This window comes from Indicator indicator, chromosome 10 (assembly GCF_027791375.1).
Source record: "Indicator indicator isolate 239-I01 chromosome 10, UM_Iind_1.1, whole genome shotgun sequence".
Taxonomy (NCBI): Eukaryota; Metazoa; Chordata; class Aves; order Piciformes; family Indicatoridae; genus Indicator; species Indicator indicator.
Window position 1 is genome coordinate 29242480 of NC_072019.1, and position 24244 is coordinate 29266723.

The following is a 24244-nucleotide window of genomic DNA, read 5'->3' on the forward strand; positions in this document are numbered from 1 at the left end:
ATCCAGTCCAACCTTCATCCTAAGACCACCTTGGTCACTAGACCATGTCCCCCAGTGTGATGTCCACACATTTCTTGAGTGATGGTGACTCTCCCACCTCTCTGGATGACCTTTTCCAATGTCTGACCAAACGGATGGGATGGGATGGACCAAGATGGGAGAAGAAGCCTCTGAGATCATCCAGTCCAACCTTCAACCTAAGGCCACCTTGGTCACTAAACCATGTCCCCCAGTGGGATGTCTACACGTTTCTTGAGTGATGGTGACTCTCCCACCTCCCTGGATAACCTTTTCCAATGCCTGACCAAATGGATGAGATGGGATGGAGGGAGATGGGAGCCTAGATGAAGAGCATTTCCCCCCAGACCAGTAGGTACCTGCAGCACACAGAGGGCTGATATGAAAAACTTCTTGAATATTTCACACTTGGCTTTAGAAGCAGACTGCTAAATAATGAATTCATGTGGATTTTATCAGAGTCATTTATGGATAAACATATCAAAGAAATATGCTCAAAATCTGCTTAATCAGAACTTGTTACCCAAGTAATGATCTGGAAGTGAGTGACTGCCAAGTGAAAATCACAGAATCATTAAGGTTGGAAAAGACCTCTAAGGTCATCAAGCCCAACTGTTGACCCAACACCACCATGGTCATTAAATCATTACCCAAAGTACCATGTCTACATGTTTTTTCAACACCTGCATGGATGGTGACTCTCCCACCTACCTGGCCAGCCTATTCCAATCCCTGACTACTCTTTCAGTGCAGAATTTTCTTCCCATATCCAATCTACATCTCCCCTGGTGCAACTTGAGGCCATTTCTTCTTAATCATAGAATCACCCAGGTTGGAAGAGACCTCCAAGACCATCCAGTCCAACCTAGCACCCAGCCCAACCTATCACCCAGCCCTATCCAATCAACCAGACCCTGGCACCAAGTGCCTCACCCAGGCTTCTCTTGAACATCTCCAGGGATGGTGACTCCACCACCTCCCTGGGCAGCCCATTCCAATGGGCAATCTCTCTCTCTGTGAAGAACTTCCTCCTAACATCCAGCCTAGACCTCCCCTGGCACAGCTTGAGACTGTGTCCCCTCCTTCTGCTGCTGGTTGCCTGGGAGCAGAGACCAACCCCCTCCTGGCTACAACCTCCCTTCAGGTAGTTGTAGACAGCAATGAGGTCTCTCCTGAGCCTCCTCTTCTCCAGGCTAAACACCCCCAGCTCCCTCAGCCTCTCCTCACAGGGTTTGTGCTCCAGACCCCTCCCCAGCTTCCTTGCCCTTCTCTGGACACCTTCCAGTCCCTCAACATCTCTCTCAAATTGAGGAGCCCAGAACTGGACACAGCACTCAAGGTGTGTCCTGAGCAGTGCTGAGCACAGGGCAGAATAACCTCCCTTGTCCTGCTGGCCACACTATGCCTGATGCAGGCCAGGATGCCATTGGCTCTCCTGGCCCCCTGGGCACACTGCTGGCTCCTGTTCAGCTCCTATCAACCAGCACCCTCAGGTCCCTCTCTGCCTGGCTGCTCTCCAGCCACTCTGTCCCCAGCCTGGGGTTGTTGTGGCCAAAGTGTAGAACCCTGCACTTAGCCTTGTTCAATCTCCTTCCACTGGCCTCTGCCCACCCATCCAGCCTGTCCAGGTCCCTCTGCAGGACCTTCCTCCCCTCCAACAGATCAACTGCTCCTAACTTGGTGTCATCTGCAAACTTACTTGATCTATTATTTGTTACTAGGGAGAAGAAACCAACACCCACAGATGGAGTGAAAGTATATAGACATGGTCCTTGATAAGATAGGTTAATTTTCTTTGTTGCCAGTGAAATGTGAAATTCAGGTTGGAGAGCACAGAGGAATTTCTTCTCTTCCTGCTGGCTGGCTGGTTCAGCACACAAACACCTGATGCTGCAGAACATTTTAATATGGTTTATGGTAGGAATGGGATATCTAAATATCCTTGTGGGGATGTGGAGGAGGATTGAAACACACCTTTGATGATTGTTTTCAATAAAAAGAGAGGCTTTTGAGAAAGACATGGAGTGACAGGATGAGGGATGATGGCTTCCAACTGGAAGAAGTTGGATTGTGATCAGGCATGAGGAAGAAATTCTTCCTTATGAGGGTGCTGAGGCACTGGAATCAGTTGTCCTGAGGACTTGTGGAGGCTCCAAGCCTGGAAGTGTTCAAAGGCAGGTTGGATGAGGCCTTGAGCAACCTGCTCTAGTAGGAGAGGTGTCCTTGCGTGTGGCAGAGGGGTTGGAACTAGATGATCTTTAAGGTCCCTTCTAACCCATTCTATGATTCTGTGAAGCTGGTTTGCTTTAAAGGCTCAAGAAGCCTGCAGCCAGAGCAGCAAGCACTAAAGCTGGTCTTTGTTTCTTACTTGGGACTGTTACCTTTTGCCTTTCCTGTGTTGTCATAAAGACACTGACTTCATTTCATTAATGGTTCAAAACAATTCTTGCCTGAAATCTCACATGTGGTCACAAGCCAGCTCCAACCTCACATGTAACCATCAGAATCCAGCTCCAAAGGAACTTCCTAGAGCTGAAACCTCCCTTTCTGTTCAAATGGACTCACCTTGATCACCTTTACAAAAGGCACTCTTAAATATTCTCCTTCAGGTTCTATTTTTGTCCCAAACACCTCATACTCAGGACCAGAGATTTTAATATGGAGTCAAATTTACACCCCAGCTGCTGCTGAAGTTAAAGATTATCATTAAAAGACCTAATTCTTCATTTCACTCTGCATCACCCCACTAATAGATCAATAGATCTTTATGCTGGTGCCCCCAGTTTTGTTCTTTCTAACCACTCCCAGGTGACTTTACAGTATGGATTTCTATTTACACAAATGAAGATCAAAAAAAATTACTTTTATTTTTTTTTTCTCCTTAAATAATCTAATCAAGGCAGTCTGCTAATTTAAAGTTAACAGGATGAAATTAAAATGTTGGGCAGCTTCAAAATAAATTAAGTGTGGAACCAGGTTACATTTAATCAAGCTGTCATGCAAATTAGAGGCTTCACTCAGTGAGTGCTATTTAAAGAAGTTCTCTGCTACTGAAAATGTTTTTGGAACCATTACAGGAATGATCTACTTTGTGTTAAAGAAAGATGAAGGCTCAAAAGTAAAGCTCCTAAAGTACAGCTTCCAAAGAATACTGCTCCCAAAAAGTAAAGTACTCAAGAAGTAAAGGTCCCTAAAAAATAAAGGTCACAAAAAAACCCTAAAGGTTGCAAAAAGTAAAGGTCCCTAAAAACGTAAGGGTCCCAAACAGTTAAGGTCCCCAAAAAAGTAAAGGTACCAAAAAGTTAGGATCCATAAAAAGTAAAGGTCCCAAAAAGTAAAGGTCCCAAAAATTTAGGATCCATAAATGTAAAGGTCCCAAAAAGTAAAGGTTCCTAAAGAGTAAAGGTCCCTAAAAGTTAAGGTCCATAAAAAGTAAAGGTTTCAGAAAGGTAAAGGTCCCCAAAAATAAAGGTCCCTAAAACAAGTAAAGGTCCCAAAAAGTTAAGGTCCCTAAAAAGGTAAAGGTCCAAAAAAGTTAAGGTTCCTAAAAAGTAAAGGTCCTAAAAAGTAAAGGTTTCAGAAAAGTAAAGGTCCCCAAAAATAAAGGTCCCCAAAAGGTAAAGGTCCCTAAAATTAAAGGTCCCTAAAAAAATTAAAGGTCCCTAAAAAAAAAGTAAAGGTCCCTAAAAAAGTAAAGGTCACAAAAAGTAAAGGTCCATAAAATGTAAAGGTCCCAAAAAGTAAAGGTGCCTAAAAAGTAAAGGTCCAAAAAAGTTAAGGTCCATAAAAAGTAAAGGTTTCAGAAAAGTAAAGGTCTCCAAAAATATAGGTCCCAAAAAGGTAAAGGTCCCTAAAATTAAAGGTCCCTAAAAAAAGTAAAGGTCCCTAAAAAAGTAAAGGTTCCAAAAAGTAAAGGTCTATAAAAGTAAAAGTCCCTTAAAAAAGTAAAGGTCCCCAAAAGGTAAAGGTCCCTAAAATTAAAGGTCCCTAAAAAAAGTAAAGGCCCCTAAAAAAGTTAAAGTCCATAAAAAGTAAAGGTTTCAGAAAAGTAAAGGTCCCCAAAAATAAAGGTCGCAGAAGGGTAAAGGTCCCTAAAATTAAAGGTCCCTAAAACAAAAGTAAAGGTCCCTTAAAAAGTAAAGGTCCCAAAAAGTAAAGGTCCATAAAATGTAAAGGTCCCAAAAAGTTAAGGTCCATAAGAAATAGAGGTCCCAAAAAGTAAAGGTCCTAAAAAAGTAAAGGTCTCTAAAAGTAAAAGTTCCTAAAAAAATTAAAGGTCCCAAAAAGTAAAGGTGCCCAAAAAGTAAAGGTCTATAAAAAGTAAAGGTCCCAAAAAGTCAAGGTCCCTAAAAACATAAAGGTGCCAAGAACAAAAGGTGCCAAGAACAAAAGGTCCCAAAAAACTAAAGGTGCCAAAAAGAAAAGTCTCCAAAAGCAGAAGTCAGAACCAGCACTAGGTCCATAATTCCCATACTGTAAAGTCTTGCTGACCAGAGAGAACGTCAGTCTCAGCCTGTTGGGGATGAGAACTGAACTACAGTAACTATCTTCAGACATTAATTCTCAATCAGCAATGTCAGATAATGCCACCACACCAAAAAAAAACCCCAAACAGCAATAACAACAACAAAATAATCAACCAAAGCCCTCAACAACCAGATGCCGCTGAAGAAAAAGAAAGAAAGAAGGAAAACAAAGAATGCTCTGGATGGCACCACCACACAGACCTAGATGTGGGTTATTAGGGCTGCAAAGGTGTGGAGGGCACAGGAATGTCTCTCCAAGGAGGAAAGGATGAGAGAATTGGGGCTGTTTAATCTGGAAAAGAGCAGCCTGAGATGGGATCTCATCAATGCTGATCAACATTTCAAGGGGGAGTGTCAGGAGGATGGGATCAAGCTTTTTTTTCAGTGGTGCCCAGGGATGGGAAAAGGGGGAACCAGCACAAACTGGAACTCAAAAGGTTCCATCTAAACATGAGGCAGTGTGCCCACGGGGCCAGGAGAGCCAATGGCATCCTGGCCTGCATCAGGAATAGTGTAGCCAGCAGGAGCAGGGAGGTTATTCTGCCCTGTGCTCAGCACTGCTCAGGACACACCTTGAGTGCTGTGTCCAGTTCTGGGCTCCTCAATTCAAGAGAGATGTTGAGGGACTGGAAGGTGTCCAGAGAAGGGCAAGGAAGCTGGGAAGGGGTCTGGAACACAAACCCTGTGAGGAGAGGCTGAGGGAGCTGGGGGTGTTTAGCCTGGAGAAGAGGAGGCTCAGGGCTGACCTCATTGCTGTCTACAACTACCTGAGGGGAGGTTGTGGCCAGGAGGGGTTTGGTCTCTTCTCCCAGGCAACCAGCAGCAGAACAAGAGGACACAGTCTCAAGCTGTGCCAGGGGAGGTCCAGGCTGGATGTTAGGAGGAAGTTCTTCATGGAGAGAGAGATTGCCCATTGGAATGGGCTGCCCAGGGAGGTGGTGGAGTCACCATCCCTGGAGATGTTCAAGAGAAGCCTGGGTGAGGCACTTGGTGCCAGGGTCTGGTTGATTGCTTAGGGCTGGGTGCTAGGTTGGACTGGGTGATCTTGGAGGTCTCTTCCAACCTGGCTGATTTTTTGATTCTATGAGGAGGAACTGCTTTAATTTGAAGGTGATGGAGTCCTGAAGCAGGCTGCCCAGAGAGGTGGTGTAGTCTCCATCCTTGGAAATATTCCAAACCTGTCTGGACATACTCCTTTGTGACCTTCTCTATGTGATCCCAGCTTGGCATGGGGGCTGACTTGATGATCGCCAGAGGTTCCTTCAGACCCCTGCCATTTTGTGATTACTAAGCAGCACAAAAGTACTGAAATTAATATCCTTAAGTAGATAAAAAGAAAAAAAAAAAAAAAAGGAATCATTGACCCTATTATGAATTTCTTTAGGGAAAGAGTGGTCAGGCACTGGAACAGGCTGCCCAGGGAGGTGGTGGAGTCCCCATCCCTGGAGGTGTTCAAGAAATGTGTGGCCATGGCACTTGGGGACATGGTTTAATGGCCATGGTGGTGTTGGGTTGATGTTGGGACTCAATGACCTTTTCCAGCCCAAACAATTCTATGATTGTATGAACATATTTACATTGCTCTTCTGCACCCAAACTCTTCCTTGGCAGGTGTGCTTTGGATATTGTAATTTTTCTGCTTCTGAATAATGTGTCAGGTCCTCCCCAAAGACAGCAAACATTTGCACAGGAGCTGTATTCTGGGTAACACAAACTTTGATCAGCAGGAAACACTCTGCAGCATTTACTGCTATAAATAACAGTATCACTTTGTACCACTCCAAAGTGTTATCTGCCAGCTGAGGACTCAAAAGGTTCACACACACACACAAAAAAACTCCCTCTAAGATCCAAACTGATTCCATTTCCCCTCTGCCTCCCAAAACAGAAGCAGAGGGATTTCAAACATGCTGGTATTTAGTGAACATCTGAAGCTTTCAGCTTTTGTTTGCTGCTTGCTTTTGGTTTGTGCATTTGCAATTCTAAGCATTGCACTCCCAAAAATACTTCCTCAAGTGTGGACATGGCACTTTGGGATATAATTTAATGGCCACGGTGGCATTGGGTTGATGGTTGGAGTTGATGATCACAGAGGGCTGTTCCAACCCCCCAAAATTCTATGATTTTATGACCTGTAATCCTAAAGAGATAGTGTCTCTTTTGTCAGGATTGATCATAGCTATCAAAGGCAGCTCAGCTCTCCACACATGGGACATCAAAACACCATTTGGACTCCATGAACAACCATCTGAATATCTCTACCCACTTAGTCAGTGTTTGAGTTTTGGATCCTGGACTTACTTGGATCTGCTGAGAGGTACAACTGGCTCAAGGATAGGTGAAGAAGAGTAGGGCACAGATGGAGAACAGAGCCCAGTTCTGGGCTCCCCAGTTCAAGGGAACTGCTGGAGAGAGTCCAAGGGAGGCTACAAAGATGCTGAGGGGCCTGGAGCATCTCTGTGAGGAGGAAAGGCTGAGAGCCCTGGGGCTGGTGAGCCTGCAGAAGAGCAGCCCCAGAGGGGAGCTGAGCAATGCTCAGCAAGAGCTAAAGAAACTGTGGGGGGCAAGAGGATGAAGCCAGACTCTTTTCAGTGGTATACAGTGACAGGACAAGGGGCAATGGGCACAAACTGGAACCCAGGAGGCTCCACCTGAACAGGAGGAGAAAATTTGTTGGTGTAAGGATCATGGAGCCCTGCCCGATGCTGCCCAGAGAGGTTGTGGAGTCTCCTTCTCTGTAGAGCTTCCAAAGCCTGTAATCTATGTGATCCTGGGAAGCTGCTGTGGGTGCCCCTGCTTTATCAGGGAGGGGTTGGACTGGGTGAACACTAGAGGTCCCTTCCCAGCCCCACAAGGCTGGGATTTGGGAATTCTGTGTTTGAAGTCACGGAGATAAAGGTGGTACTGAACCATCCCTGGTGTCACACTCCGCTGCTCGACAGCAGCATTATTTTCATGAGCACTTCAAAACAATGTTCCTTCTGATCCCTCACTTGGTTAGCCTTGTAAAAAAAAAAAAAAAAGCAAATGGAGTGGGATGTGTCTGAAATATTAAAAGGTGTGCTTTCCAAGACACATTCCAGATGTATCACATTCGAATAAAAAAAAATGGTGGACTCTAAAAGAAAAAACAACAAAAAAAAAACCACCCAACCTTCTCCTTGGCTGCTCACTTTACCTCACTCAGGAATCATCATGGCCCACAGGAAATGGGATGTATCAAGAGTGGGTTTAATTAAGAGCCAAATAGGTCTGCAGTGTTCAGGGTTATTGCTGCTGTGTGTCCTGAGCATGAAGAGCTTCGTGGCAGGGACACTGGGAGTGGAATAGGTGATAGGGAGGAGAAGCTGAACTGCTGCTGGAGAGAGGAGGCCACAGGAACAGGAGAAAATAACAGGTGGGGAGTAAAGCCATGCTGTCCCTTCTCTGGACACCTTCCAGCATCTCCAGATCCCTCTTGGAATAGAGGCTCCAGACCTGGATGCAGTACTCCAGGTGGGGTCTCAGCAGAGCTGAGCAGAGGGGGAGAATCCCCTCCCTTGCCCTGCTGGCCACACTTCTCCTGATGCAGCCCAGGCTCTGCTTGGCTTTCTGGGCTGCAAGTGCACACTGACAGCTCCTGCTGAGCTTCTCATCCCCCAGCACCCCCAAGTCCCTCTCCTCAGGGCTGCTCTCCAGCCAGTCCCTGCCCAGCCTGCATTTGTGCTTGGGATTGCCTCAACCCAGAAGCAGGACCCTGCCCTTGGTCTTGTTGAACCTCCTGAGGCTGGCTTGTGCCCAGCTCTCCAGCCTGTCCAGGTCCCTCTGGATGGATCCCTTCCCTCCAGCCTGGCTGCTGCACCACACAGCTTGGTGTCACCAGCAGACTTGCTGAGGGTGCACTCAATGCCTCTAGAATCACAGAATTGTTGAGGTTGGAAGAGACCTTTAAGATCATCAAATTCAACCAATTGTGAGCCTAGAGCTCACAATCCTACCACATTCTGGCTCATCCAGAATGTCCCACGAGAGTCTCAGCCCAACTGGGGCTGAGTATCCCAAGATGTATCTCAACCCAATCATCTTATTTATCCAAATTTAGTATCCAAATGCATTTTTCAGGATGTATTTTATCTTCACATCCAGTACCTTCCTAACACAAAAAAAAAAAAAAGCGCAACATTGAGAATTTACAGCAAGTTCTGCATGGAACAACAATGTGCTCTGGTGGCCAAGAGAGCCAATGGGATCCTGGGATGGATCAGGAAAGCTGTGTCCAGCAGGGCTAGGGAAGTTCTTCTCCCTCTCTACTCTGCCTTGCTGAGACCACCCCTGCAATCCTGTGTCCAGTTTGGGGTTGTCCAGTTCAAGAGAGACAGAGACCTGCTGGAGAGAAGCCAAGGGAGAGCCAGGAGGATGCTTAGGGGACTTGAGCATCTCCCCTGGGAAGAGAGCCTGAGAGCCCTGGGGCTGTTTAGTGTGGAGAAGAGAAGGCTGAGAGGGGATCTGATCAATGTCTCTCAATGTGTGAGGGGTGGGTGTCAAGGGGAGGGGGCCAGGCTCTTTTGGGTGGGTCACAGGGAGAGGACAAGGAACAATGGGTTCAAAGTTGAACAGAGAAGGTTTCAGCTCAACCTGAGGAGAAACTTCTTTGCAGTGAGGGTGCCAGGGCCCTGGAGCAGGCTGCCCAGGGGGGTTGTGGAGTCTCCTTCTCTGGAGCCTTTCCAACCCCCCCTGGCTGCATTCCTGTGCAGACTACCCTAAGTGCTGCTGCTCTGGCAGGGGGTTGGACCTGATGATCTCTTGAGGTCCCTTCCAACCTCTGATAGACTGTGATATACTGTGATAGAGAAGGTTTATGCAGATACAGAATAAGGAGTTAAATGCAATTAATTCAATTAATTCCAACCCAATTTCCAGCCTGTGCAAGACTCTTTGCTGTGACAAAATCTATATTGGGTCCTCTCTTCCTCTGCTGTTTAATAGTCTCTGAATGAAAAGTCTGGTCCAATTTTCTAGTCCAGTTGCTCCCAGTCAAGCTGAAGCTTGTCATAATTAGGCCACTTTCATAACAGATTTACTCATCACCTGGTCCCCTGTGAATGTGACCAAAGCTCCTCACCTGTGTGCTGGTGACTTCTTCCTTCACCTTTGGTCATTTTATCCATCATCTTCTGCCCTGATTTTGATCCCACTATGGGGATCAGCTTGTGGACAGAAAAGCGAAGTTCACCACCCATGGAGAAAAAACACACAGGAGACGTTTTGCTTCTTGTGACCATGGGACCTGTACAGGTAGATTTCCTCACAGCTCTCTGCTGAGTGCCATGGACTGGTGCCCTGAGGTTGGATGAGAAGCCCCAGGAACCTGCTTGCCCATTGGAACCACAGGGTTGGGGTGGTGAGATGCTTGGTGATGAAGGAATGGAAGGAATAACCCACAGCAGGCACGAGCTACTTGGTCACTAAGAGCCTGTTATCTCCCAGCTTGGGGACTTCCTCTGCTGTCTTGATCCCTTCCCCTTAGCAACACACATTTCATATAAATATATGCACAAAATTGTTCTCTACATGGACTTTGATGATCCCTGAGGTCTTTCCAACCTTATTGATTCTGTGATTCTCTCCCTGGAAAGAGGTTGGAGCCAGGTGGGGGTTGGTCTCCTCCGAAGGAACAAGTGAAAGGACAAGAGAAAAGAGTCTGAAAGGGAAGGTTTAGGTTGGACATGAGGAACAATTTCTTCTCCTTGAGGGTTGTCAAGGCCTGGCTCAGGGCAGTGGTGAAGTCCCCATCCCTGAAGGAGTTTCAAAGCCATGGAGATGTGGTGCAGAGGGCCATGATTCAGAGGTGACCTGGCAGGGTGGGGTTAATGAATGGACTCCATGATCTTAAAGGCATCTTCAAACAAATATAATTCTGTGATTCCATGAATGCTGCAGAAAACTCTCCAAGAGTAGGAAGCCTTTCAGAGGAACTCTCTGTGATTCCATGAATGCTGCAGAAAACTCTCCAAGAGTAGGAAGCCTTTCAGAGGAACTCTCTCTGATTCCATGAATGCTGCAGAAAACTCTCCAAGAGTAGAAAGCCTTTCAGAGGAACTCTCTGTGATTCCATGAATGCTGCAGAAAACTCTCCAAGAGTACGAAGCCTTTCAGAGGAACTCTGTGATTCCATGAACGCTGCAGAAAACTCTCCAAGAGTACGAAGCCTTTCAGAGGAACTCTGTGATTCCATGAATGCTGCAGAAAACTCTCCAAGAGTAGAAAGCCTTTCAGAGGAACTCTGTGATTCCATGAATGCTGCAGAAAACTCTCCAAGAGTAGGAAGCCTTTCAGAGGAACTCTCTCTGATTCCATGAATGCTGCAGAAAACTCTCCAAGAGTAGGAAGCCTTTCAGAGGAACTCTCTGTGATTCCATGAATGCTGCAGAAAACTCTCCAAGAGTAGGAAGCCTTTCAGAGGAACTCTCTGTGATTCCATGAATGCTGCAGAAAACTCTCCAAGAGTAGGAAACCTTTCAGAGGAACTCTCTGTGATTCCATGAATGCTGCAGAAAACTCTCCAAGAGTAGGAAGCCTTTCAGAGGAACTCTCTGTGATTCCATGAATGCTGCAGAAAACTCTCCAAGAGTAGGAAGCCTTTCAGAGGAACTCTCTGTGATTCCATGAATGCTGCAGAAAACTCTCCAAGAGTAGGAAGCCTTTCAGAGGAACTCTCTCTGATTCCATGAACGCTGCAGAAAACTCTCCAAGAGTAGGAAGCCTTTCAGAGGAACTCTCTCTGATTCCATGAATGCTGCAGAAAACTCTCCAAGAGTAGGAAGCCTTTCAGAGGAACTCTGTGATTCCATGAACGCTGCAGAAAACTCTCCAAGAGTAGGAAGCCTTTCAGAGGAACTCTGTGATTCCATGAATGCTGCAGAAAACTCTCCAAGAGTAGGAAGCCTTTCAGAGGAATTCTGTGATTCCATGAATGCTGCAGAAAACTCTCCAAGAGTAGGAAGCCTTTCAGAGGAACTCCGTGATTCCATGAATACTGCAGAAAACTCTCCAAGAGTAGGAAACCTTTCAGAGGAACTCTCTGTGATTCCATGAATGCTGCAGAAAACTCTCCAAGAGTAGGAAGCCTTTCAGAGGAACTCCGTGATTCCATGAATGCTGCAGAAAACTCTCCAAGAGTAGGAAGCCTTTCAGAGGAACTCTCTGTGATTCCATGAACGCTGCAGAAAACTCTCCAAGAGTAGGAAGCCTTTCAGAGGAACTCTCTGTGATTCCATGAATGCTGCAGAAAACTCTCCAAGAGTAGGAAGCCTTTCAGAGGAACTCTCTGTGATTCCATGAATGCTGCAGAAAACTCTCCAAGAGTAGGAAGCCTTTCAGAGGAACTCCGTGATTCCATGAATGCTGCAGAAAACTCTCCAAGAGTAGGAAGCCTTTCAGAGGAACTCTGTGATTCCATGAATGCTGCAGAAAACTCTCCAAGAGTAGGAAGCCTTTCAGAGGAACTCTCTGTGATTCCATGTTCTTCACTGTGAGGGTGGTGAGACACTAGAAGAGGAGGTTGTAGAGCCCCCTCCCTGCAGGTGTTCAAGACCAGCTTGGACAGGGCCTTGAGGAATGTGGGCCCATGGAAGGTGTCCCTGCTCATGGCAGGAGGGTTTGAACTGCATAATCTTTAATGTCCTTTCCAAGCCAAAACCTTTCTGTGATTCTACAAGAATTTGAGACAGTTCTTTCTACAGAGGACATGAAACACCTGAGCATATTTGAGTAACTTCCAGTGTCTGCCCTGGCCCAGGCTTGCCTAATTTCTCATCTCTTTCTGATTGGGTTTCCAAAATCCTGAAGGGTGATTGTATAGTTTAGGACAAGATCTATTTTTTTCAAGTTCTAGTTGAATTGTCAACCCAACAGTTTCCTTCAAAGCCCTTCTAAAACAACCCTAGAGGACTTTCAGAGTTACTGGGGCATGGTGTAATTCAACACATCAACATCTTCTGAAGGGTTTTTCCAGAATGTTTGGGCAGTATTTCTCAAGCCATTGTGGAAATTTCCACACCCTCCCCAAATATCTTACAACAAAAAATTCCTGAAGAACTCAAGTGACTTTAATGGTAAAGGTTGAGAATTTCCTTGTGGACCGGGCTGTGACGATAGAATGGTTTAGGTTGGAGGGGACCTCAGGGATCATCTACTCCAACCTCTCCACCAGCCCACACCTCTCAACTAGACCAGCATGCTCAAGGCTTCATCCACCCCAGCCTTGAAAACCTCCAGGGAGGAGGCATTCACAACCTCCCTGGGCAAACTGTTCTATAGTCTCAGCACTCTGCAAGTTAAGTTTCACCCCTTGGTACAGCACATGTGCAAAGGTTTTGAAGGTCACAGTGGCCTCCAACAATCACTAACCACAGCATCTGAACATCTAATACTGGGTTCAGTTTTGGACCCCTCACTCCAAGAAAAATATTGAGGTGTTGGAGTGGGTCCAGACAAGGGCAAGGAAGCTGGAGAAGGGTGTGGAGAACAGGGATGGTGAGGAGCAACTGAGGCAGCTGGGGGTGTTTAGTCTGGAGAAAAGGAGGCTGAGGAGAGACCTCATTGCTCTATACAATTCCCTGAAAGGAGGTTGGAGCCAAGTGGGAGTTGGTCTCTTCTCCCTAGTAACAGGTGATAAAGTGAGAGGAGCTCAGGAGATGTGGCACAGATGGTTGGTCAGGGAGGTGGATTGCAAACTGGCTCCACAACAGAGCTCAGAGAGTCATCATCAGGGGCAGAGTCACCTTGGAGGCCTGTGGCCAGTGGTGTCCCCCAGGGATCAGTCCTGGGTCCAGTTGTGTTCAATATCTTTATCAATGACCTGGCTGAGGGCATTGAGAGTCCCCTCAGCAAGTTCTGATGATCCCACACTGGGGGGGTTGGCTGACACCCCTCAGGCTGTGCAGCATCCAACCTGACCTGGACAGGCTGAGAGCTGGCTGCAGGCAATCCTCATGGAGTTGAATAAGGACAAGGGCAGGGTCCTGCAGCTGGGGAGAAATAACAACAGCACCAGGACAGGTTAGAGGCTGCCCTGCTGGAGAGCAGCTCCACACAGAAAGCCCTTGGAGTGCTGGTGGGCAGCAAGTTCTGCATGGAACAACAATGTGCTCTGGTGGCCAAGAGAGCAATGGGATCCTGGGATGGATCAGGAAAGCTGTGTCCAGCAGGGCTAGGGAAGTTCTTCTCCCTCTCTACTCTGCCCTGCTGAGACCACCCCTGCAATCCTGTGTCCAGTTTGGGGCTCCCCAGTTCAAGAGAGACAGAGACCTGCTGGAGAGAAGCCAAGGGAGAGCCAGGAGGATGCTTAGGGGACTTGAGCATCTCCCCTGGGAAGAGAGCCTGAGAGCCCTGGGGCTGTTTAGTCTGGAGAAGAGAAGGCTGAGAGGGATCTGATCAATGTCTCTCAATGTGTGAGGGGTGGGTGTCAAGGGGAGGGGGCCAGGCTCTTTTGGGTGGGTCACAGGGATAGGACAGGGAACAATGGGTTCAAAGTTGAACAGAGAAGATTTCAGCTCACCATGAGGAGAAACTTCTTTGCAGTGAGGGTGCCAGAGCCCTGGAGCAGGCTGCCCAGGGGGGTTGTGGAGTCTCCTTCTCTGGAGCCTTTCCAACCCCCCCTGGCTGCATTCCTGTGCAGACTACCCTAAGTGCTGCTGCTCTGGCAGGGGGTTGGACCTGATGATCTCTTGAGGTCCCTTCCAACCTCTGATAGACTGTGATATACTGTGATAGAGAAGGTTTATGCAGATATAAAATAAGGAGTTAAATGCAATTAATTCAATTAACCTGATGATCTCTTGAGGTCCCTTCTAACCTCTGATACACTGTGGGACTGTGAAATGGTCTGAAATTGTGCCAGGGGAGGTTTAGGTTGGACATGAGGAACAATTTCTTAGCAGAAAGGTTTCTCATGTACTGGAAAAGGCTGCCCAGGGAGGAGTCACCATGCCTGAAGGTATTCCTGAAACATGTGGACATGGCACTTGTGGTCATGGTTTAATGTCCATGGTGGTGTTGGGTTGAAGGTTGGACTAACTGATCTCAGAGGTCATTTCCAACCCAAACAATTCTATGGTTCTGTGATCTATTTACACCTCAGAAACCAAGAGCTGTGGTATGAGAGACCCTCCTTGCCTGAAGAAAAGCTTCAGCTTAATCAGCCATTTCTCCCCCCACTGTTTCTATTGGCATTTCAATGACATTTTTAATATTGAATTTTAGATTTCCTTAATAACTGTCTTCAGCCAGAATTAAGAGAATGAAGTGGGAGGGTGATTATAAGTGCCCTGGTGAGCCCAATCATAACTGGTTTGCCTCAAGTGCTGCAATACAATTTAACTAATATCAAGATGACCTAAAGTAGCAGCTAGATGGTGAAACACTTCAACCCTGCTCGCCCTGGAACACATTTTAAAGCACCTGATTTGGCCAGTTTAGTGATTGAATTCCTGTGGTAAATTCAAGATAATTATGACAGAGATAAATACTTTTAATGAATTAAATTAAGCTGCTGAAGGGGCCTGGAGCATCTCTGTGAGGAGGAAAGGCTGAGAGCCCTGGGGCTGGTGAGTCTGCAGAAGAGCAGCCCCAGAGGGGATCTGAGCAATGCTCAGCAAAAGCTGAAGGACCTGTGGGGGGGCAACAGGATGGGGACAGACTCTTCTCAGTGGTGCTGAGCCACAGGACATGCAGATCCATTTCTCTTTGCTGGATTCCCTTGCAATTTAAATCCAATTGATGGGATGGGAGGGAACCAATCCTTGTGCTTAAGGATACAAATCTCACCACACCAGGAAGCAGCCTCCCTTGACCTTGTAACTATGACCACATGCAAGCAGGAGATCAACCTTGCTGCCCATGAGCTCAGCTTGGTCATGGAACAGAACACTTTCATACCTCTCATCCCAAAGCCATTCTCTAAAGGGGCTTTACAGTGCAGTGAATCGTAGGATAGAATCAGTCAGGGTTGGAAGGGACCACAAGGCTCATCCAGTTCCAACCCCCCTGCCATGCCCAGGGACACCTCACACTACAGCAGGCTGGCCAGAGCCTCATCCAGCCTGGCTGCAAACACCTCCAGGGCTGGGGCCTCAACCACCTCCCTGCACAACCCATTCCAGGCTCTCACCACTCTCCTGGGGAAGAACTTCTTCCTCACCTCCAGCCTGAATCTCCCCACTTCCAGCTTGATTCCATTCCCCCCAGTCCTGTCACTCCCTGAGAGCCTAAAAAGTCCCTCCCCAGCTTTCTTGGAGCCCCCTTCAGATCCTGGAAGGCCACAAGAAGGTCACCTCAGAGCCTTCTCTTCTCCAGACTGAACAGCCCCAACTCTCTCAGTCTCTCCTCATAGCAGAGCAGCTCCAGCCCTCTGCTCATCCTGGTGGCCCTTCTCTGGACACCTACCAGCATCTCCTATCATTACCTGATAGCCTAATAGCCTAATAGTGAGCTGCACTCCATGGAACCACAGAGCTCATGAGGTCAGGAGGTGGTGCCCAGGGACAGGACAATGGGGCAACAGGCACAAACTGGAAGTCAGGAGGCTGTATCTGGAGAGACATCTTCACTTTGAGGGTGCTGGAGCCCTGGAGCAGGCTGCCCAGAGAGGTTGTGGAGTCTCCTTGTGTGGAGAGCTTCCAAAGCCAGCTGGGCATTGTGATGCTGGGCAAGCTGCTGTGGGTGCCCCTGCTTTAGGGACCTCTCCAGAGATCCCTTCCAACCCTCTTCATGCTGGGATTCTGTAGCTCTGGAGTAGTGTGAATATGTTATAGTGTCATCTTAAATTTATAAATATTTTTAGATTTATTTTATAGACATTAGTTATATATTTATTTATACAGCTACATACTATTTATGACTCCTACAGAGCAAAGTGTTAAATCACCACACCATTTTGTATTATCCCACTTCATCAGCAACAAAATAACCTGTAAAATCACTGCACCTCTAACTCCCACCAGGATGAGATCTTCCATCATGCCTGGTAAAGCACAGAACTGAGCTACCTCCATAAATCAGAAGCCCAGATCCCCAAATATGTCAAGGGATCTGCTGGCCAAAGTGTCGTGGGACAAAGCCCTAGAGGGAAGAGGGGCCCAGGACAGCTGGTCAGTATTCAAGGACCACCTCCTCTGTGTCCAAGAGCAATGTATACCAACAAAGAGAAAAGCAGGGAAGAATGCTAGGAGGCCTGCCTGGATGAGCAAGGAGCTGCTGGACAGACTATCACTTAAAAGGAAACTGAGGAGAGGGACTTGGGAGTGCTGGGGGATGAGAAGCTCAGCAGGAGCTGTCAGTGTGCACTTGCAGCCCAGAAAGCCAAGCAGAGCCTGGGCTGCATCAGGAGAAGTGTGGCCAGCAGGGCAAGGGAGGGGATTCTCCCCCTCTGCTCAGCTCTGCTGAGACCCCACCTGGAGTACTGCATCCAGGTCTGGAGCCTCTATTCCAAGAGGGATCTGGAGATGCTGGAAGGTGTCCAGAGAAGGGCCACCAGGATGAGCAGAGGGCTGGAGCTCCTCTGCTATGAGGACAGACTGAGAGAGTTGGGGCTGTTGAGTGTGGAGAAGAGAAGGCTCTGAGGTGACCTTCTTGTGGCCTTGCAGGATCTGAAGGGGGCTCCAAGAAAGCTGGGGAGGGACTTTTTAGGCTGTCAGGGAGTGATAGGACTGGAGGGAATGGAATCAAGCTGGAAGTGGGGAGATTGAGAGTGGAGGTGAGGAAGAAGTTCTTCCCCAGGAGAGTGGTGAGAGCCTGGAATGGGTTGTGCAGGGAGGTGGTTGAGGCCCCAGCCCTGGAGGTGTTTGCAGCCAGGCTGGATGAGGCTCTGGCCAGCCTGCTGTAGTGTGAGGTGTCCCTGGGCATGGCAGGGAGGTTGGAACTGGATGATCCTTGAGGTCCCTTCCAACCCTGACTGATTCTAGGATTTTATGATTCTAGGATTAATAATCTTAAGTCCTTTCTGAACCCTTTGTGTACAGTTGTGCTTGGTTTTTAACTGATTTAGTTTATCTCCTCCAAATCCCTCATTAAAAGCAGCTGTATTGTGGTGGTTAGGAACAGAATAACTGAAGGAATTGCTTGTAGACCTGATGGAGTTAGCTACTTGAAGCATGTAATTGCTTTGGTTGGAAGAGGCCTCCAGGATCATCCAGTCCAACCATCAACCCAACACCACCCTGGCCATTAAACCATGTCCCCAAAGTGCCATGTCCACACATTGCTTGAACACCTCCAGGGATGGTGACTCCACCACCTCCCTGGGCAGCCTGTTGAAATGTCTGACCACAGTTGGCTTTATTTATCTTGCAGAGAAGACCTCAGGAGAAGGGACCCTCAAAGGTCATCTTGTTCAGCCCCCTGCAGCCAGCAGGGACACCTCCAACTAGATCAAGCTGCCCAGGGCCACATCAGGTTTGACCTTGAATGCCTACAGAGATGGGGCTTCAGCCACATCCCTGGGCAACCTGTTCCAGTGTTTCACCACCCTCATTGTGAAGAACTTCCTCTTGATGTCCAACCCAAATCTCCCCTGCACCAGTTTCAAACCGTTGCCCTTTGTTCTATCACCACAGACCCTTCTGAAGAGTCCCTCTCCAGCCTTCCTGTAGGTCCCCCTGAGACATTGAGATGCAGCTTTGAGGTGTCCCTGGAACCTTCATGCCTCCAGGCTGAACAGACCCAACTCTCCCACCCTGTCCTTGTAGGAGAGGTGCTCCAGCATTCTGATCATCTTTGTGGTCCTTCTCTGGACCCTCTCCAGCAGGTCCATGTCTCTCTTTTGTTGGGGGCTACAGAGGTGGATACAGCACTGCAGGTGAGGTCTCAGCAGAGCAGAGGGGCAGAATCACCTCTCTCCATCTCTTGGCCAGTTTCTCATGATGCAACCCAGGATGCCATTGGCCTTGTGGGCTGCAAATGCCCATGGATGGCTCTTGTCCACCTTCTCATCCAGAAGCACCCCCCAAGACCTTTTCTTCAGGGCTGCTCTCAATCTCATCATCTCCCAGCCTGGACTGATGTCAAGGATTGCCCCAACCTAGGTGCAGGACCTTGTGCTTTGCCTTACTGAACCTCACGAGGTTGTCTTCAGCCTACTTCTCCAGGCTGTCCAGGCCATGTTGAACCTTTCCAGTGGGCAGCACCACAAAGAACAGGCAAGCATAGTGTGTTCAGTTTCACCCTCCCCCATTAAACTTCCTTCTGATAATTCTAACTCAGAAATTGGTGGTTTGCTACCAAGAAGTGAGCTCATGGAGGGGCCACATGTCCTATCAGCCAGCTCCTCCCACCCTGTTCCCAGCAACACTTCAGGCTCATTACCACATGCTACACATTCCACAGAGGGTTTTGGCTTCCAGCAGAAGAGTCACCACTAGCTGGTAGCTCACAGCCACCAAGAGCTTTCCAGACTGGCAAGGGACCATGAAGAAACATCAGATGATGCAGAGACCAGAGTCACCCAGCAGAACACCCTTCAGGACTTAGAATTTATGTTGGAAGAGACCTGTAAGACCATCACATGCAGCCAATAACCCAGCACTAACAGGGCACCAGTTTAAGATCCCCTGTCCTGTCCACTCCTCCTCTCAGGTGCCACCTCTGCCTTCCTGCCCCCAGCACGGGGCACAAGCTGTGGCAGTGCCCTTGATGTGGGCAGGTCAAGTGCAAGGCAGAGGCTTTCTGCAGCCCAGCCCAGGCAGTGCCTGTCCCCATCAGGTTCTCACTGCTGGCAGCAGCCCCTGGGCTGTGCAAACCTGCCCTGCACTCCAGACAGTAAAGTTATTGCTTTGCAACAAGAACTCTTTGGGCTTCTGCACCTTTCCTCAGAGTGTTTCTGCTGCTGATTTGAAGGAAAAGAGTAAACTTTCCTGAATGAAACCAACCCCAAAATCACAGAGAGCAGGGACATGAGGGCTTGGTCCTGCGCTCCTGCTCCCCAGAGTGAAGAGCTCTGAGACGTTGTCACTGCAAACTTCCACACATGTTACTAAACCCCAGAGCTGGGAGAATGGAAGGAAAATCTCTCCTTAGATATCTCAGCACCTGAGCTGGTAATTTATTAAATCCTGCTGAAAAAAAAAAAAAATATTGGATTTTAGGCTGGAGAAGAGCAGCCTGGGGGGGAATCTTCTCAACTGCTCAACAAGAGCTAAAGGGTGGGGGAAGAAGATGGGGCCAGACTCTTGTCAGTGGTGCTCAGCCACAGGACAAGGGGCAACAGGCACAAACTGGAACCTAGGGTGAACTTCTTTGCTGTGAGAGGTTGCAGACTCTTCTTCTCTGGAGAGCTTCCAAAGCCACCTGGCCATGGTGATCCTGGACAAGCTGCTGTGGGTGCTCCTGCCTTAGCACTGGATGGATGACCTCTGCTGCCTGTTTTTGCATAATGCCAAACATCTTAACCATACCACATCAACCAGAACTTGGTTTGAGATGTCCCCCTCTCTCCCTCCCTCCTGTTGCCTTGGAGGGAGCTGTCCTCATGTTGTCCTTGCTTCATTAAGCTCATTAAATCTGTAGCCAGCAGCAAAGCCACAGAGAGCCTCCAGACCTGCGGCTTACAGATGGTCCTCTCTCCAATTAGGAAGAAATGGGAGTTTCAAAGCCTTGTTTTCTTCTTGAGATGGGTATTTATAACTCTTACCAGGTCCTGCTTCCCACCAGTTCCTACTGCTAACCTGCCCACCAGCCTCTTAGAATCATGGAGTTGTTTGGCTTGGAAAAGACCTCCAAGATCATCAAGTCAACCTAAGGCCACCACAGCCATTAAACTATGTCCCAAAGTGCCATAGCCACACATTTCTTGGACACCTTCAGGGATCCAGAAGGTGTCCAAGACACCTGACAGAACAACATTACCACTAATGCCAGTATCTCTCTAACTCCATATGGGAATCATGCTTTACAGAAACATCTCTCCTCCACACACAACAGCTTCTGTTGAAGACCAAAGAGTCCTGCAAGAGCAAGACCACAAAGCTGTCAGTCACTCACTCCCAAGGAAGAAAGGACAAAGTTCTGCAGTGTCTCCTTCAGACCTGGAATAAATTTAGCAGGAGGGTTTGTGTTGCGTGGGACTTGGATCTCAGGAAGGGAGGACAAACTCTCCAGAGCTGCTGTATGGTGGTGAATGAGCTACAGACACAGAGAAGATGAGCATGGCCCCTGCACAAGAATGACACAAATTCTTGCAGCTTCCCAGATTTTTTTTCTTGGGGGTGTCATTTGATGAAAAATTCACCATGAGCCGGCAGTGGTGGCTTGCAGCCCAGAAGGCAGCTGTGGGCTTGGGCTGCATCAAAAGCAGTGAGAGCAGCAGGACAGGGAGGGAGTTCTGCCCCTCTGCACTGCTCTGCTCTGGTGAGACCCCACTGGGAGTGCTGTGTCCAGTTCTGCTGTCCCCAACACAAGAAGGACATGGGACTGTTGAAGCAGGTCCAGAGGAGACAATGATCAGAGGGCTGGAGCACCTCCTCTGTGAGGACAGGTTGGGAGAGTTGGAGCTGTTCAGCCTGGAGAGGAGAAGGCTCCAGGGAGAGCAGCCTTCCAGCACCTGAAGGGGGCTACAGGAGAGCTGGGGAGGGACTTTTGACAAGGGCTTGTAGTGATAGGATTAGGGGCAATGGATTTGAGCTGGAAGAGAGGAGATTCAGACTGGAGATTAGGAAGTAATTCTTTGCAGTGAGGGTGGTGAGACACTGGAACAGGTTGCCCAGGGAGGTTGTTAGCACACATTGGAATAGTCTGCCCAGGGCAGTGGTGGAGTCACCATCCCTAGAGGTGTTTAAATGTTGTGTGGACCTGGCACTTAGGGACATGGCTTAGTGCTGACCTTGCAGTGCAGGGTTGAAGGTTGAACTAGATGATCTTGAGAGTCTTTTCCAATCAAAGATACTCTGTGATTCCATCGTGGAGGTCCCTTTCCTGGAGGTGTTCATGGCCAGTTTGGATGAGGCTTTGAGCAAGCTGGTCTAGTGGGAGGTGTCCCTGGCTGTGGCAGGAAGGTTGGAAGTGGATGATCTCAAAGGTCCTTTCCAGCCCAACCCATTCCATGATTCTATGTTGGGTTTTTTATCTGTGAAGCCAGTGAAACACCAAAGACATCAAACTGTTCACTAAATGATGTCTGCCTGTGTTTTTCAGAGGCAAGAGGGCTCCTGGCTGCTTCTGACAGCCTTGCATTATGCAAATGTAGCAGGTGTGCCACAGATGCTGTCCTGAACTGAAACCCCAACCTCTCCCTCTGTGTTTACAGCAGCACAGCAAAACCCCACAGCAAGCACACAGAGAACCTCCTTCAGCCTCAGACACCTGCACCAGCAACAGCTCCTCCAAGAAGTACTCTGTGCTAAGCTATGCTAATCATAGAAGTGTTTTGGTTGGAAAAGACCTCCAAGATCCAGTCCAACCATCAACCCAACCACACCATGGCCATGAAACCATGTCCCCAAGTGCCATGCCCACAGAACACCTCCAGAGATGGTGACTCCACCACCTCCCTGGGCAGCCTGTTCCAATGCCTGACCACTTTTGCAGGAAACAAATTTGTTCCTGGTGTCCAAAGTGAACCTCACTTGAATGAGGTTATTTTTTCAGTGCTCCTGCTAGCAGCTGGAGACTCTCTTTGTTTTAATTATGCAGAACTAACGATGGTTGCTTGGCTGTCTGACCACCAGATTGTCCACTGTGGCTGAAGGAAGCTCTGCTCCAACAGATTGATGGTGGGTTTGAATTCAAAAAGATCATGTTCTGCTTCCCCTAAATGTATTTTTTTTTCCTTCACAGATTTGCAGGTATAAAAATCAAAACTTCTGTCAAATTCACCATTGGGACATTCTCATCTGTCAGTCACCAGCAGATCTCTGCCAGCATTGAAAGAAACACTGCAGCAGAGCTACAGCTGGAGCTGCTGCAGACTTAGAAGCATGGAATGGTGTGGTGGGTTAAAGAGGAGTGGGTGCATCATATCATAGAATCCTAGAATCAGTCAGGGTTGGAAGGGACCACAAGGCTCATCCAGTTCCAACCCCCCTGCCATGCCCAGGGACACCTCACACTACAGCAGGCTGGCCAGAGCCTCATCCAGCCTGGCTGCAAACACCTCCAGGGATGGGGCCTCAACCACCTCCCTGCACAACCCATTCCAGGCTCTCACCACTCTCATGGGGAAGAACTTCTTCCTCACCTCCACTCTGAATCTCCCCACTTCCAGCTTGATTCCATTCCCCCCAGGCCTGGCACTCCTTGAGAGCCTAAAAAGTCCCTCCCCAGCTTTCTTGGAGCCCCCTTCAGATCCTGGAAGGCCACAAGAAGGTCACCTCAGAGCCTTCTCTTCTCCAGACTGAACAGCCCCAACTCTCTCAGTCTGTTCTCATAGCAGAGCAGCTCCAGCCCTCTGCTCATCCTGGTGGCCCTTCTCTGGACACCTTCCAGCACCTCCAGATCCCTCTTGGAATAGAGGCTCCAGACCTGGATGCAGTACTCCAGGTGGGGTCTCAGCAGAGCTGAGCAGAGGGGGAGAATCCCCTCCCTTGCCCTGCTGGCCACACTTCTCCTGATGCAGCCCAGGCTCTGCTTGGCTTTCTGGGCTGCAAGTGCACACTGACAGCTCCTGCTGAGCTTCTCCTCCCCCAGCACCCCCAAGTCCCTCTCCTCAGGGCTGCTTTCCAGCCAGTCCCTGCCCAGCCTGCATTTCTGCTTGGGATTGCCTCCACCCAGCTGCAGGACCCTGCCCTTGGTCTTGTTGAACCTCCTGAGGTTGGTTTGTGCCCAGCTCTCCAGCCTGTCCAGGTGCCTCTGGATGGATCCCTTCCCTCCAGCCTGGCTGCTGCACCACATTCTTGGCCTGGATCAGCAATGGTGTAACCAGCAGGACCAGGGCAGTGATTGTCCCCATGGACTGGGCACTGGTGAGGCCACACTTCGAGTACTGGGTTCAGTTTTGGGCCAATCACTCCAAGAAAGGCATTGAGGAGCTGGAGCAGGTCCAGAGAAGGGCAGTAAAGCTGTTGAAGGGTCTGGGGAACAGACATGGTGAAGAGCAGCTGAGGGAACTGGGCTTGTTCAGCCTGGACACAAGGAAGCTGAGAGGAGACCTTCTGGCTCTCCACAACTCCCTGGAAGGAGGCTGGAGCCAGGTGGGGCTTGGTCTCTTCTCCCAAGGCACAAGTGACAGGGCAAAAAGGAAATGGCCTCAGGTTGCCCAAGGGGAAGTTTAGCTTGGACATTTACCACGATGACAAAACAGAAAAGGACTCTCAAGAAAAGCAGCTTTTGACAGCCGTGAGCTTTAAAGACAGACAAAATGCAGGATAAGAAACTTTGTGTGACAGAGGAATCTATTTTGGTCACTTTCAGATCTGTGCATTTCCAATCTGAGGGGATCTGAGGTTTACAAATTGTAGGTGATGCCTGTAGGACCTTGTAGGAAACATCTACTTGGGATTTCACTGCTACATGTACAAAGCCAAGAAAGGCTCCACACACAGGAACTGAAACCCAGCTAAGCATCAGCACAGGAAACCAGAGACAATTTATCTTTTCTTTCTTAATCTGTATCTTTTTATCTTCTATTCATCTTTTTCCACGGAAGCAGAAGCCTCTTGTGCTGCAACCACAGAAGTGAATTCTCCTGCTGCAGCACGCCACCCGCAGTAAAGGGACAACAAATTAACCCCCAA

At 48.5% G+C, this 24244-nt stretch overlaps 1 protein-coding gene and 1 non-coding gene across 3 annotated transcripts in view; one reads left to right on the forward strand and one right to left on the reverse strand.

The window, feature by feature from the left end:
* The window catches only part of NEGR1 (neuronal growth regulator 1), a 270314-nt gene that overhangs the window by 239603 nt on the left and 6467 nt on the right, over window positions 1-24244 (reverse strand). The window lies entirely within an intron of this gene.
* Window positions 20671-20772, forward strand: LOC128969749 (U6 spliceosomal RNA). Its single transcript, XR_008489163.1, has one exon. It is a non-coding gene; the product is annotated as a U6 spliceosomal RNA (small nuclear RNA).